This window comes from Lathyrus oleraceus, chromosome 7, assembly GCF_024323335.1.
Source record: "Lathyrus oleraceus cultivar Zhongwan6 chromosome 7, CAAS_Psat_ZW6_1.0, whole genome shotgun sequence".
In the NCBI taxonomy this organism is placed as follows: Eukaryota; Viridiplantae; Streptophyta; class Magnoliopsida; order Fabales; family Fabaceae; genus Lathyrus; species Lathyrus oleraceus.
The window spans coordinates 239,398,305-239,412,380 of record NC_066585.1 but is presented as its reverse complement, the minus strand read 5'-3'; positions in this window follow the sequence as shown (position 1 = coordinate 239,412,380).

The window sequence follows — 14,076 nt, the reverse complement described above, 5'->3', positions numbered from 1 at the left end:
CTGAGGTTCTCATCCATTTCTACTTTCAATATTTTATAACCCAAAGATTACAAACAAACATAAATTAACACTCCAAACGCACATTAGAACTAAAAGGTTCCTGTTGAGTACAATGGACGTAAGGGGTGCTAATACCTTCCCCTTACGTAATCCACTCCCGAACCCGGATATGGTTGCGACGACCATTATTCCATTTCCTAAAGGTTTTATCGATATTTCCCTATCGGTCATCCCCACCACAGGCGAAACGCATACCCCATCGGTGTTTTAAACAGTAGTGCGGCTTTGTTCTTGGAGGTTCGGTTTATTCGACACGCGATCCGGTTATTCTGTTTGGAGCTTGATTTCCTATTTCGGTATAATTTTTAAGTTTTTGCATATACATACTAAGTGGTGTCTGGCTGTTCAAATTATTATTTTCTTCCATTTCGGATATCGTTTCAAGGTGTTGTGTTTACTGTTTTGCTGTTGTAAATTGTTCCAAGATATTGGTCATTTTCGGGACGACGCCAGATGCACGTTTGTTGTTACAGATAAGCAACAATTTGTTTCTTTTTCAAAGTCTGATTTGTTTTCTATCAGGACTTGTTACCTGGCTATTAATCTTTGGTATTTGGATTGCTTGTTTTTGTACCTGGTTGCTTTCTGTTTGTAGAATTTTCCATCACTAAAATTATGCTTTTTGGTGTTAGTGTTTATTTTGTGGCTGAGTCGATTCAGCAGAGTGATGTTCAGGTCCATGTTCAAAATTCTTCATGAAATTGAAGTAGGATTATTCGTATGCTACCTCTCGGTCGGATGAATAATTGATTAAGATTGTGAAAAAGAGCATAAAATAATGAAGCATTCATTGCTATTGACCTGAATTTTATGGAACGTGAATCTAATATAGGGAGTTAGAAAAGTCAAAAAGGTTTAAATATTATTTGCATATTTTCATTCTTGAATACTGTTTGAATTAAGCATTAAGTCTCACTTTGTTTTTTATTATGTGTTTAGGTGCCTATTCAACTATTGCATGTTGGTATTTTAGTAAACATTGTAAATATAATATAATTGTGATCCTTTACTATTTCATCGTGCCACATTAGGTAAATCAAATTCTTTCTATTCACGGATTCGACAATTATGTGTCGATATACCGTCAAAATATTACAATACATCAATGGAATATTTCACCGAGTTATGAGTTCGCGAATAACATTAATCGTTGTTATTTTGCACAAACTGGTTTGAGCACACCGATTCAATTAAGTAAATCAACATTGTCACTTATTTTCATAGTTGATTCATTGAACTTTATTTAATTAATTCATTTTAATTTATTAATTTTAATTAACTTAATTATTTGGAGATAATTAAATAATTTTGATAATTAATCTTAATTAATTCAATTCATCGATTTAATCAAATTCTGATAAATTAATAATCAAAGGGTGGTCGATTTCTTTTCCACCATATTTTCATATTAAAAATTCGATTCCACCCCATGTCATCATCAATCCAAAAGCACAAATAAATCGCGTAATTCTCCATTCAAAGTCGAGCCCATTTTCAAACACCATTGTAAGCCGATTGCTTTTAGCATCGTCGTCAACCTCACATAGCTTACTCTTGGGCTTTCTTACAATGAGACCTATTCGGTTATTAATTAATCGAGTAGATGATTGATTCACCAAATAAAATTCGACCTATTCAAAAAACACAAATTCAAACCTCGATCCAACATCGAGTATTTTTAAAATTAAATTAAAATGCCTAATCACAATTAAATACCATTTGGAAATGAAAAGGGGGATGGCTTTGAGTTTTCAACTCCTCTCCTCGATTATTTGAATACGAGTTCTCTTACTCGGTTAGTCAAATAGTTGTCACTGTCGCAACCTAAAATGCGAAAAGAAACAACCGGTAAAAAAAAGAAGGAAATGACAGAAGAGTCGCCACCGTGCGTTATTTATCCCAAAGGAGGGAAAGGAAACGCTCGAAGTAAACCTGGAAAAAGGAAAGGAAAAAACAAGGTCTCGTAACCAAATCTTGGGTTCGGGAGTCGATTATGCGAAGGGAAGGTATTAGCACCCCTACGCATCCGTAGTACTCTACGGGATCCACTCTTGTTGTTCTTGTTTAAAGGGTGTGGGTTTATCTAATGTACTATTTACTAAATGAAGGGTCAAAAGAAAATTACTCGCACGGATGTCGCATCCACTACATACGTATCTCATCTGAATATGAGAATCAGAGTCTTCGTATCAAAAGGGTATTGAGAATTATAAAGAGTTCATAGCTCTTAGCTCTTAACCTTGTACAGGGTGAGCTCAGGGTGAGCAGATCAAAAGGGTAATGAGGATAAGACCTCATAGCTCTTAACCTTGTACAGGGTGAGCTCATGACAAAAAGTGGGGATTCAGAAAGGTGGAACCCTCTCCACTGACCGACCGGACAAAAGATCTTGGGCTTTTGTTCTGAAGCATCAATACGTAGTGCGGGCATAAAGAACGACACACTGAATAACTGGGGATTGACTACTAATCCCTTCTATCCGTCAATTGCCTCTTCATGGAGGTCTTTAGGCACAAAGTAAACATACACAAAACATTGCCTCCTATCGAGGTCTTCCAGCTAAGAAAGCGGTAAAATGCGGGAAAGATGTAAAAGGGATCAGGAGATCTACCCCACGGATAAAGATCCGAAGTAACAACAACTAAAGAAACAAGAAACCCAGAGATCTCTCAAGCTGATACCATCAAAGAAAGCAAGTCAGCACAGGTAATCGGAATAAATCTCCAAATGGTATCCCACAAATAAAGTGGAATGCCAAGTGAACTATCTCTTCAGGAGTCATGTGAGCCCTCACAAAAACTCAACAAACAGGTTAGGATAACAAGATGCAATCAAGAGAAAACATGTCACAACAAACACAAAACAGATTAGGGCAAACAGAAAAAACGAATTACTGTCACGCTCGCTACTGCTTCGCTTAGCGAGGTGCTAGCGAAGCTTCGCTGCAGATTCTCCTAGCGAAGGTGCTAGCGAATGCCTGCGGGTTTTGGATTCTTCCTTGATAACAGTATGATCTCCGAAATCCCAAACCCTACGGTATCCATCTCATAAACGAAGAGGTTAAACATTCAAGGCATTATTTTACACATTCATGCACATCTAAACCCAAATGCCTCATATATTTAGAAATTTCAAATTGAAGGCGTAAAGTAATGGGAATAGGGCAAACCTGATTGGCGAGATCGGTTGAAATTGAATCGCACCTTTGGGTTTGCGGAACGATCTTAGGGTTTAAATGAGATATAATTGGTTCTTTGCAGATGAGTTCCCTTCGGTCTCTGGAGGCTGCTCTGAATTCTGTTAGCTATTCTCTAGGGTTTTGTTCCAAGGAAACTTCAGAGTGTTTTCAGCTTTCACCAATTCTCTGTCTTTTTTTGTTTCTTTGTTCTACTGAAATTTCAGAATTTATAACCTGTTTTTCGTGGCTTTGTGGGCTCAAATGAGAGAGGTCCAAGTCCAAGATTTTTCTGTTATATTTTTAAAACGCGTGGTCTTCGCCTAGCAAAGAATTTGCTCGCCTAGCGAGCATGACATCTGAGATTCGCTAGGCGACCCACTCTGCTCGCCTAGCGAGCATGACAGCTCAGGAACAAACTTTTGCTCCTTCCAGATTGGCGTTTTGCATGATGAATGGACCCCATTTGAACATGTTGGAAGTAACTCAAGTCATTCCCTTGTGTTGACTGATTACCCAGATAGAACTCACAAAGTGTCTTGGATGATATTCAAGCTTCTTGGAGCTAATTCTGATTGACATGATGAAATGCAATATGAAATGTTAAATGACCTAAAAATGAATGCATGAATGTGAGGTGCAAATTTGAGGTGCTACAGTCACTTCTATCCACCTAAGCACAATCGAATCGAAATACTCTTATAATAAGCTAAATGAAAAGGGAGATGACTTTGAGCCTTCAACTTCTCTCCTCAATTGTTTGAATACGAGTTCTCTTACTCGGTCAGTCGAACAATTGTCATTTTTCCGCAAATTAATAAATTAATCAAATCATTTCATAATGAAAAGGGAGATGGTCTTGAGCCTTCGATTCCTCTCCTCAAATGCTTGGATATGAGTTATCTTACTCAGCCATTCGAGCACTTGTCGTTCATTCTAAAATACATCAATCGTACATAAACCTGTTTTCATAATCACTCAGATGAAAGAGAAAGTGGTCTAGAATCTTCTATTCCCTTTCCCGATTATTAGGATACGAGTTGTCTTACTCGGCTATTCGAGTATTCGTCATCCATTCAAAACACCTTAATCATCATTAAAATCCTTTTACAATTAAGGAGGAAAAAGAAAGCGGTCTAGAGTCTTCTATTCCCTTTCCCGATTATTAGGATACGAGTTGTCTTACTCGATTATCCGAGTAATTGTCATCCAGTCAAAATACCTTAATTATTACTAAACCCTTTTATAATTAAGGATGAAAAAGAATGTGGTCTAGAGTCTTCTATTCCCTTTCTCGACTATTAGGATACGAGTTGTCGTACTCGACTATCCGAGTAATCGTCATCATACCAAAAATATCTCAACACATCAAATCTATATGTCCTCGCCCCGTGCGATTGAAAACAATCCAACAAAACATCAAACACAATAACTCTACTTGTCACCCCCGTGTGACCAAAACTCTTTTCAGAAAGAACATTGTTTAATCCTTTCTAATCCGCACAACAAACTAGTGCTTAAGCCTCCGCTGAGAGTAGACACAACGTTTAGCCTTTAGAACGCGATCTAAATAGTTGTTCGGTAAAAGACACCAACCAACCGTAGTTCCCCGAACTACGAATACTCTGATTTCCTTATTATATCATAAGGATACGTAGGCAAGAGATTGTTGTATCTTCGCGAGCACACTAATAAAAAACATCCCCCTTCTCCTTTCTGAAGTTCTCATCCATTTCTACTTTCAATATTTTATAACCCAAAGATAACAAACAAACATAAATTAACACTCGAAACGCACATTAGAACTAAAAGGTTCCCGTTGAGTACAACGGACGTAAGGGGTGCTAATACCTTCCCCTTACGTAATCCACTCCCGAACCTAGATATGGTTGCGACGACCATTATTCCATTTCCTAAAGGTTTTATCGATATTTCCCTATCCCTTTATTGGGATAAATAAAGTTCGGTGGCAACTCTGTTCGAACATAATTTTTTCCGCGACCATCGTGAGGAATCGTATTTTTCGAGATGCGACACTTGGCTAGAGGCTTGACTGTTCTAGAGGGTCCATCACCCGTCTGCTTAGACTTCCTCTTCCCCTTGAGAGGAAAAACACTAGGATAAGTTTTAGGAAGCTCATTATAGGAGTAATCTACTTGCGTGATACCTGTAGCCAAACAATTAGCAATGTAGGATTCCATAATTTCTATGGGATCCTCCTTGGTGAAGATTGGATAATCATCAATAGGAAGTCTTCTGGAGGCAACAACATTCATATCCAGAGCTTCAGAAAGATTAATAAAAGTAGGTATCAAAGACATATTCTTCAGATTCCTCCCATCCTTGAGATTTCACACCTTCAATAAGATCAAACCCATTATCCTTAAGGTTGTCAAAATCTACGATCATTTCATATAGAAATTCTAATTCATTCACTGGAGTAGAAAGAGTAATCTCTTGAAGTTCTTCTTTCACTTGTTCTTGTTGTTGGGACGATTGTTGATCTTGATTAGTATGTTGTTTTTGTTGTTGACAAACTTTTTCTTCTTCTTGTTGTTAAGAATCAACCATGGGAAAGAAAGGTTTTGGGGTTGCATAGAATTGGTTTGAAAAAGTGTGAGTGGCGTAAGTGTGTGAGTTGTGAGTGAAATGAGTTTTATAAAGGTTTTGCAATGATGACACAATCTTGAACAGTCCAACAAATCTGACATAGGGGAAGGTGTAAAGAGATTTTTTATTCCCAAGAAATATATTCTTCCAATGCGTCCCTCAACCGTTTAGAGGCGTTTCAGTTTAAGGCAGTTGTCTTTAATCTAAATCAGACGCTTAGGGTTGATGACAGCTGATTAATAGCAACTCTTCAGAATCCAAAAGGCAAGACATTTTACAAAGAGGTTCTGACTGGGTACTTCTAAACCATGAAACCTTTGCACTTCAGAAGTCTTATTGTTCAGAGCCAAAAATATCAGAATCTCATTTAATCATTATGAGAATTTAAATATTTTGAGATATACATTTTTTTCATTCTGGACGTAAGTCCATTTTCAAAATTTTCATAATGAAAACAAATCTATCCTAAGTAAGGGGTTTCATGAAGATATCAACCCATTGATGGTCTGTATCAATAAATTAAAAATTTTAAATTCCCTTCTAAACATAGTCACGTATAAAATGATGTTTAATCTCAATATATTTAGCTTTAGAATGTAACATGGGATTCTTAGATAAACAAATAGTTGACGTATTATCATAAAGATTAGGAATGTTACTCTTATATATCTGATAATCTTCTATTTGACTTTTCATATAGAGGATTTGAGTGCTGCATCCAGATGCTGCAATATATTTAGCTTCAGCGGTTGATAGTCCAATTGTTGATTGCCTCTTGCTGGACCATGAGATCAAGTTGTCTCCCAAAAACTAACAACTTCCAAAAGTGCTATTTCTTTTTAGTTTATGTCCAACATAATCAGCATCACAATAACCTACTAGCTTGTACTCTTTTAATTTTCTATAATACAAGCCAAGGTTAGTGTACCTTTCAGACACCTGAAGATCCTCTTAATAGTGGTTAAGTGGGATTATCTAGGATCTAATTGGAAGCGAGCATATAAACAAACACTAAATAAGATTTCAGATCTAGAAGCAAGTAAGTATAAAAGAGAACCTATCATACCTCTATATACCTTTTTCTCTACCTTATTGCTTACCTCACTCTTCTCTAAAATACACGTACGATGCATTGGAGTTTTAGCAATCTTGCATTCTGACATATCAAACTTCTTTAGAAGTTCTTTGGTATATTTATTTTAATGGATATATGTTCCTTCTAAACTTTGATTAATCTGGATTCCTAGAAAGAATTTGATTTCTCCCATCAAACTCATCTCAAACTTTGTCGGCATTGACTTAGCAAACTCATTGCATAAGGTAGCATTAGAAGAACCAAATATGATATCGTCCACTTAAATTTGAACAACTAAAATATCATTTCTGAATGTCTTACAGAAAAAAGTAGTATCAACCTTCCCTCTAGTAAAATCATTTTCTAAAAGAAAATTGCTTAGTCTTTTATACCATGCTCTAGGAGCTTGTTTTAGACCATACAAAGATTTTTTAAGTTTGAAAAAAAAATCTAGATTTTTGTGATTTTCAAAACCAAGAGGTTGGTGTACATACACTTCTTCAATTATGTAACCATTCAAAAATGCACTCTTAACATCCATCTGATACAAGATGATGTTATGATTAACGACAAAATAAATTAAGAGACGGATAGACTCTAACCTAGAAACTAGTGCAAAGGTCTCAGTATAGTAAATCCCCTTTTACTGACTATAACCTTGTGCTACCAGCCTGGAATTGTTCTTTACCACATCTCCTTTTTTCGTTCAGTTTGTTTCTAAAGACCCATTGTGTCCTAATGACATGAATTCCTTTGGGTCTAGGCACAAGAGTCCATACATCATTTTTGGAGATTGGTTAAATCCTTCTTGCATTTCCAAAATCCACTAAGTGTCCAAAAGCGCTTCATCAACAAATGTAGGTTCTATGAGGGACATCCAACCCATAAGCATTTCTTTAGAAGGTTTAAATGAGGGTCTGGTTCTAACTGGTTCGGTTTTATCTCCCATAATCAATTCTTCAAAATATGAAGATCTTTGTTTGTGCTTCCTCAGAGGAGTCTGAACTTCAACAACTTCTGGTTGAACAATTTATGAGTCTTTTTCCTCAACATCTTTAGCTTCTGAAGCTTTACCTTTAGAGCTTGAATATGTAATCTCCGCATCTCCAAACTTCTCAACTGACTTTGACTTTTCAGAGTCAAGGTTATCATCAAATCTGACATGAATTGACTCCCCAACAATTCGTGTTTCGGTGTTATATACTCTATATCCTTTAGAGCGGTCAGATTATCCTAACATTATACACTTTTGTGCCTTAGAATCAAATGTGTCCAGATTGTCCTTAGTATTCATAATAAAACAATTACATCCAAAAGGAAGGAAATATGAAATATTGGGTTTTCTATTCTTCCACAATTCATAAGGAGTCTTACCCAGAATAGGTCTTATAGAGATCCTCTTCTAAATATAGAACATTGTATTAACTGCCTCTGCCCAGAAGTGCTTAGCCACATTAGTCTCAATGATCATGTTCCTGACCATTTATTGCAAAGTCTTATTCTTCCTATCTACAAATCCATTTTACTATGGAGTTTTAGGATAGAAGAAATCATGGGAGATGCCATTTTCATCAAAACATTTTTCAAAATATTTATTTTTAATTTCACCACCATGATCACTTCTGACTTTAACAATTCTAAAGTCTTTCTTGTTTTGCACTTATGAGTAGAAGGTAGAGAACACAAAGTGTGACTCATCCTTGTGTCTTAAGAATTTTACCCATGTCCATCTGCTGTAGTCATCAACAGTGACTAAACCATATTTCTTGCCATTGACAGAAGAATTTTTCACTAGTTCAAAGAGGTTAATGTGTGTTAGGTCTGACATATTATGATTGGCTGCATTTTGGAAAAACAAGTATTTTTGATAGATGTTAAACAAGATGTCCTGACATGTTGTTTCAACATTACAACGTGATCGAGCTTAAGCATCTTGTGAGATTTAGTCTCTTTAATGTTTCATCTAAATATTCTTTGAAGATTTAGTTCATGTATATTATTGAGAGTTTTCCTGGTACCTGAAGAATATTGTGTCTTGACTTATTTATGAAGTAACAATGTCAATACATTTTAGGAAACATATTATTTGATTGAGATCATATCTTCAAAAGATTGTGTAGAGATCTTGGATCTGCTGCAAATCAAGACCAAAGCCTATGTCTCTTCACTACTATTTATAGAGTAGTTCTAAACCTACGAAGGTATCGAAGCAGTGCAATATATTGTTATCATTAGGGTTTCGTGTGTGTGCTTTATGTGATCCATTCGAATATCTCCTTGATACTTGAATTAGACTGGTTGTATTGAGTTGTAAATAACAATCCCTCAGAATATTTTAAACAAGAGTGGACCGTGTTTGTCAGTTTTTTGTTATCGTGTGGTTGAGGGAAGTGAGAGGGGTCTCATATCTAGGAGTGTCCTAGATAGAAACTTCCACGAGGAGATATTAAGTGAGAAGTTTGTAAAATCCGAGGATGTTCAGGACTTCAAACTAATTTTGTGATAGTGGATTTCCTTTTTGGCTTGGTAGCCCTTAGATGTAGGTGACGTTGCACTGAACTAGGTTAACAACTGATTGTGTTATTTATTGTCATACTGTTATTTTAATCTTGTTATTGTTTGTGGTGTGATAATATGAAGACTCTGAGGTCGTGACATTGTGCACGACATCAGGGATATGCTTGGCAGAATTTCAATTGGTATTAGAGAAGGCATCCTGCTTTAGAGAAGACACCCACCTTAGATGGATTCAACTATGACTATTGGAAGGCAAATATGATGTCTTTCTTAAAATCCATGGATAAAAAGACATGGAAAGTTGTCATTAGAGGATGAGAATATCCTGTTGTGAATGACAAAGATGGGAAGGCTTCTACTGAACTGAAACCTGAAGAGGATTGATCTAAGGAAGAAGACAAATTGGCTCTTGGAAATTCCAAAGCCTTGAATGCCCTATTCAATGGGGTGGACAAAAATATATCCAGGTTGATAAATACATGTATTGTAGCTAAAGAAGCTTGGGAAATCCTTAGAAATACTCATGAAGGCACATCCAAAGTGAAGATGTCTAGGCTTCAGCTTCTCACCACCAGATTTGAGAATCTAAAGATGAAAGATGATGAGAATATTCATGATTTTCACATGAGTATTCTTGAAATATCTAATTCATCTAGTGCTCTGGGAGAAAAGATGTCAAAAGAAAAACTGGTGAGAAAAATTCTAAGGTATCTACCTAATTTTTTTGACATGAAGGTCACAACTATTGAGGAAGCTCAAGATATCAACACCTTGAGAGTAGATGAAGTTATTGGGTCTCTCCAAACTTTTGAGTTGGGTGTTAATGACATATTTGAAAAGAAAACCAAGAGAATAACATTTGTATCCAACACTGAAGATAAACAAAACCAATGTGACTTGGACACTGATGAAGGAATGACCAATGCTATAGTTCTTCTGGGAAGACAATTCAACAAGTTTCTAAAGAGAATTGACAGGAAGTCAATACCAAATGTCAATAACATCCCTTTTGACATCAAGAATAATAATGATTTCCATAAAAGAACAAGAATTGAAGAGAGATCCAATTAAGGTAAATGAATTCAGTGTCACGGGTGTGAAGGATTTGGACACATTAGAGTTGAATGTTCTACCTATCTCAAGAAGAAGAAAAAAAGGATCGTTCGTCTATTGGTCTGATGAGGATAACTCTAAAAGTGAACCTGAGGATGAAGTTGATAAACATGTTAATGCTCTAACTGGAAGGTATGAATCTAATGAAGGTTCATGTGATGAAGAACTATCTTATGAGGAACTAGTTGCATCCTACAGAGAAATTTGCATCAGAAGTGAAGAAGTGTGCCAGCTGGGAGAAAAACTAAAGAAAACTATATCTCAAATGCAGGCTGAAAAAGAAGGATTTTAATTCGTCATCTCTGATCCCCAAAATGAGGTGATATTGTTGACTTCCAAGCTTGACAACATGACAAAAGTTGTAAGAATGCTAAATAAGGGATCTAATATGTTAGATGAAGTTTTGCAAATTGGAAAAGCAGTTGGAGATCTGAGAGGGATTGGCTTTAAAAATCAATCTCTGCACAACCAAGGAAAATCATTTGTGACCAACTTTGTTCTTCCAGGGAGGGAGTCCAAACCTGTAATGTCTAATCCTCTAGCTCAATATCATGTCAGTCATCAAAACTCCCAAACTAAAGGCAAGTTATCATGCTGGAGATGTCATTACTATGGAAAATATGGCCATAGAAAGCCCTTTTGTTTCAAATGGTATGGCTATCCCAAGTATCCAACACAACCCAGGGTTAATCAAAAGAAAGAGTGGATACCCAAGCCTTTCAACACCAGCCTTATATCTCAAACCTCTCTTAGAGCTTCAGCTCGAGAAGACTAGTATTTTGACAGTTGATGTTCCAGACACATGACAGGTGTCAAGAAATTACTTGAAAACATCAAGTCATACTCAACTAGGTATGTCACGTTTGGATATGGTGCTAAAGGTGAAATTAAAGGGGTTGGAAAACTATCATGTACATGACTCCCAAGTCTCGATAATGTTTTGTTGGTAAAAGGTTTGACTGCTAATTTGATTAGTATTAGTCAACTGTGTGATGAGGGTCTTAAAGTTAACTTCACAAAACCATAGTGTCTTGTCACTAATGAGAAAATTGAAGTTCTAATGAAGCGTGCATGTCTAAGGACAATTGTTACTTATGGTCTTCTAAAGAAACAAACTACACTTCTACATGCCTGATATCCAAAGAAGACGGAGTTAACCTGTGGCACCAGAAACTTGGACATCTACATCTGAAGGGCATGAAAAGTATTTTGTCAAAAGAAGCCATCAGAGGTATTCTAAAACTCAAGATTGAAGAAGGTAAAATCTGTGGTGAGTGTCAAATTAAGAAGCAAACCAAGATGTCACATCCAAAGTTACAACATTAGACGACTTCAAAAGTTATAGAACTTCTTCATATGGAATTAATGGGGCATATGCAGGTTGAGAGCCTTGGAGGGAAAAGGTACGCCTATGTAGTTGTTGATGATTTTTCAAGATTCACATGGGTGAACTTCATCAAAGAAAAATCAGACGTCTTTGAGGTGTTCAAAGATCTATGTCAAAGGATTCAAAGAGAGAAGGAAAGTGAAATTATCAGGATTCGAAGTGACCATGTGAAGGAATTTGAAAATAGCATATTTGCTGAATTTTGCTCCTCTGAAGGTATTGGTCATGAGTTATCCTCTCATATCACCCCTCAGCAAAATGGGGTTGTTGAATGCAAGAATAGAACTCAACAAGAGTCAACTAGAGTCATGCTTCATGCCAAGCATCTACCCTATCATTTTTGGGCTGAAGCAATGAATAATTCCCGCTACATTCATAATAGAGTCACTCTAAGAACCAGTACCTCAGCTACTCTTTATGAATTATGGAAAGGAAGGAAGCCCATTATCAAATACTTTCATATTTTTGGAAGCAAATGATACATCCTAGCTGACCGTGAACAAATAAGAAAGATGGATCCCAAGAGTGACAAAGGTATATTTCTGGGATACTCTACAAACAACGGAGCCTTTAGAGTTTTTAATTCCAGAACCAAAGTCATGATGGAACCCATCAATGTGGTAGTGGATGACAATCTCTCAGAAAAAGGGATTGATGTTGAGGAAGATGTTGGGACATCATCTCATCAGATTAACTCACCTGAAAATGAGGAAGTTATTGAGTCGAACAGTGAATCAGGAGGCAATGAACCAGACAACTCCCAAGTCAACAAATGTCCCTCCATCAGAATTTAGAAAGATCATCCAACATATCTCATTATTGGAAACCTTAATGAAGGGGTGTCGCATCCTGCGAAAAATCAACCGGCGGGACTCAAATAAAAAGAACAAACAGAGCCGCCACTGCGCGTTATTTATCCCAAAATAGGGAAAGGAAACGCTCAGAGAAACCTGGAAAGGAAATGGTCTTGCGACCAGAGAGAAAGGGTAAGGGAGTCGGTTACGCGAGGGGAAGGTATTAGCACCCCTCACGTCCTAGGTACTCCTAGGGATCCACGTTCTAAAATAAAGAATAGGTTGCTAAACACAGAACACAAGCATCATACACACGCACGCCAAAATGACTACACAGGTGGGGTTAAGAGGAAGGGCTCGATAAGGCATCGCACCTCATGCCTACGTATCTCACCTGAACATGAGAATCAGAGCCGCCGTAGTTCGGCTTACGCACGCCAAACAAGCAGACAAACACAATGGCAAACATGGAGCCCGACAACCACTTAATGGAATTACGTCGGCATCCGAACCAACTGACACAAAATGGCAAACTTGGAGCCCGACAACCACTTAATGGAATTACGTCAGCATCCGAACCAACACAAACAGTCAGATAACAAGTTAACACACACAAAAAAGAAAAAGGTTGCCCGGAGTGGTCTCGCGCGACCACCTGCCTACATACCTCGTCTGGAACGAGGATCAGGGCGATGTAGTTCCCCTGAAAGGGACTAAATTGCTAACCAGAAACCGGGGAAAGACACACAACTAGGGAGCTGAGACTCGAGCCTAATGTTGTCATGCATCGTTTACCCTAAGTTCAGTTTTCTATCCTACTTGCATAAACAAGCCTATCCTAACCAGGAAAGAAGCTAGCACACAAGCATACAGAGTAATATCATACATCAAATGAGAACAAGCATCTCAAACAAGCATGTCAATCAGATATCCACGTATCACGCACTATAGCCAAACAAGGGGCTCACACAATAGGTTTGACTGCCTCAGCAAGTCGTCTGTACGGGCTATGTTTGCTCTTAACCTTGCCATTACGAGGCTAAGGTGAAGCAGATGAAAGGATGAAGTGAGGATCAGACCTCACAGCTCTTATCCCTAACCAGGGAGAGCTTCTGACAAATGAGCATGGGTCCAGAATGGGGGAACCCTTCTATACTCGAAGACACTGACACAATGTGCACTGCACAGGATCTTGGGCTTTTGATCTCAATGCTACAACCATGTAATGGGAGCAAGGAGAAGACTCACAGAATAGTGGGGGACAGACTGCATACCCCTACCTTCCACCAATTGCCTTATTTAAAGGACTTTCACCTGCTTGGGCTTAAAAATAAACAACCACAAT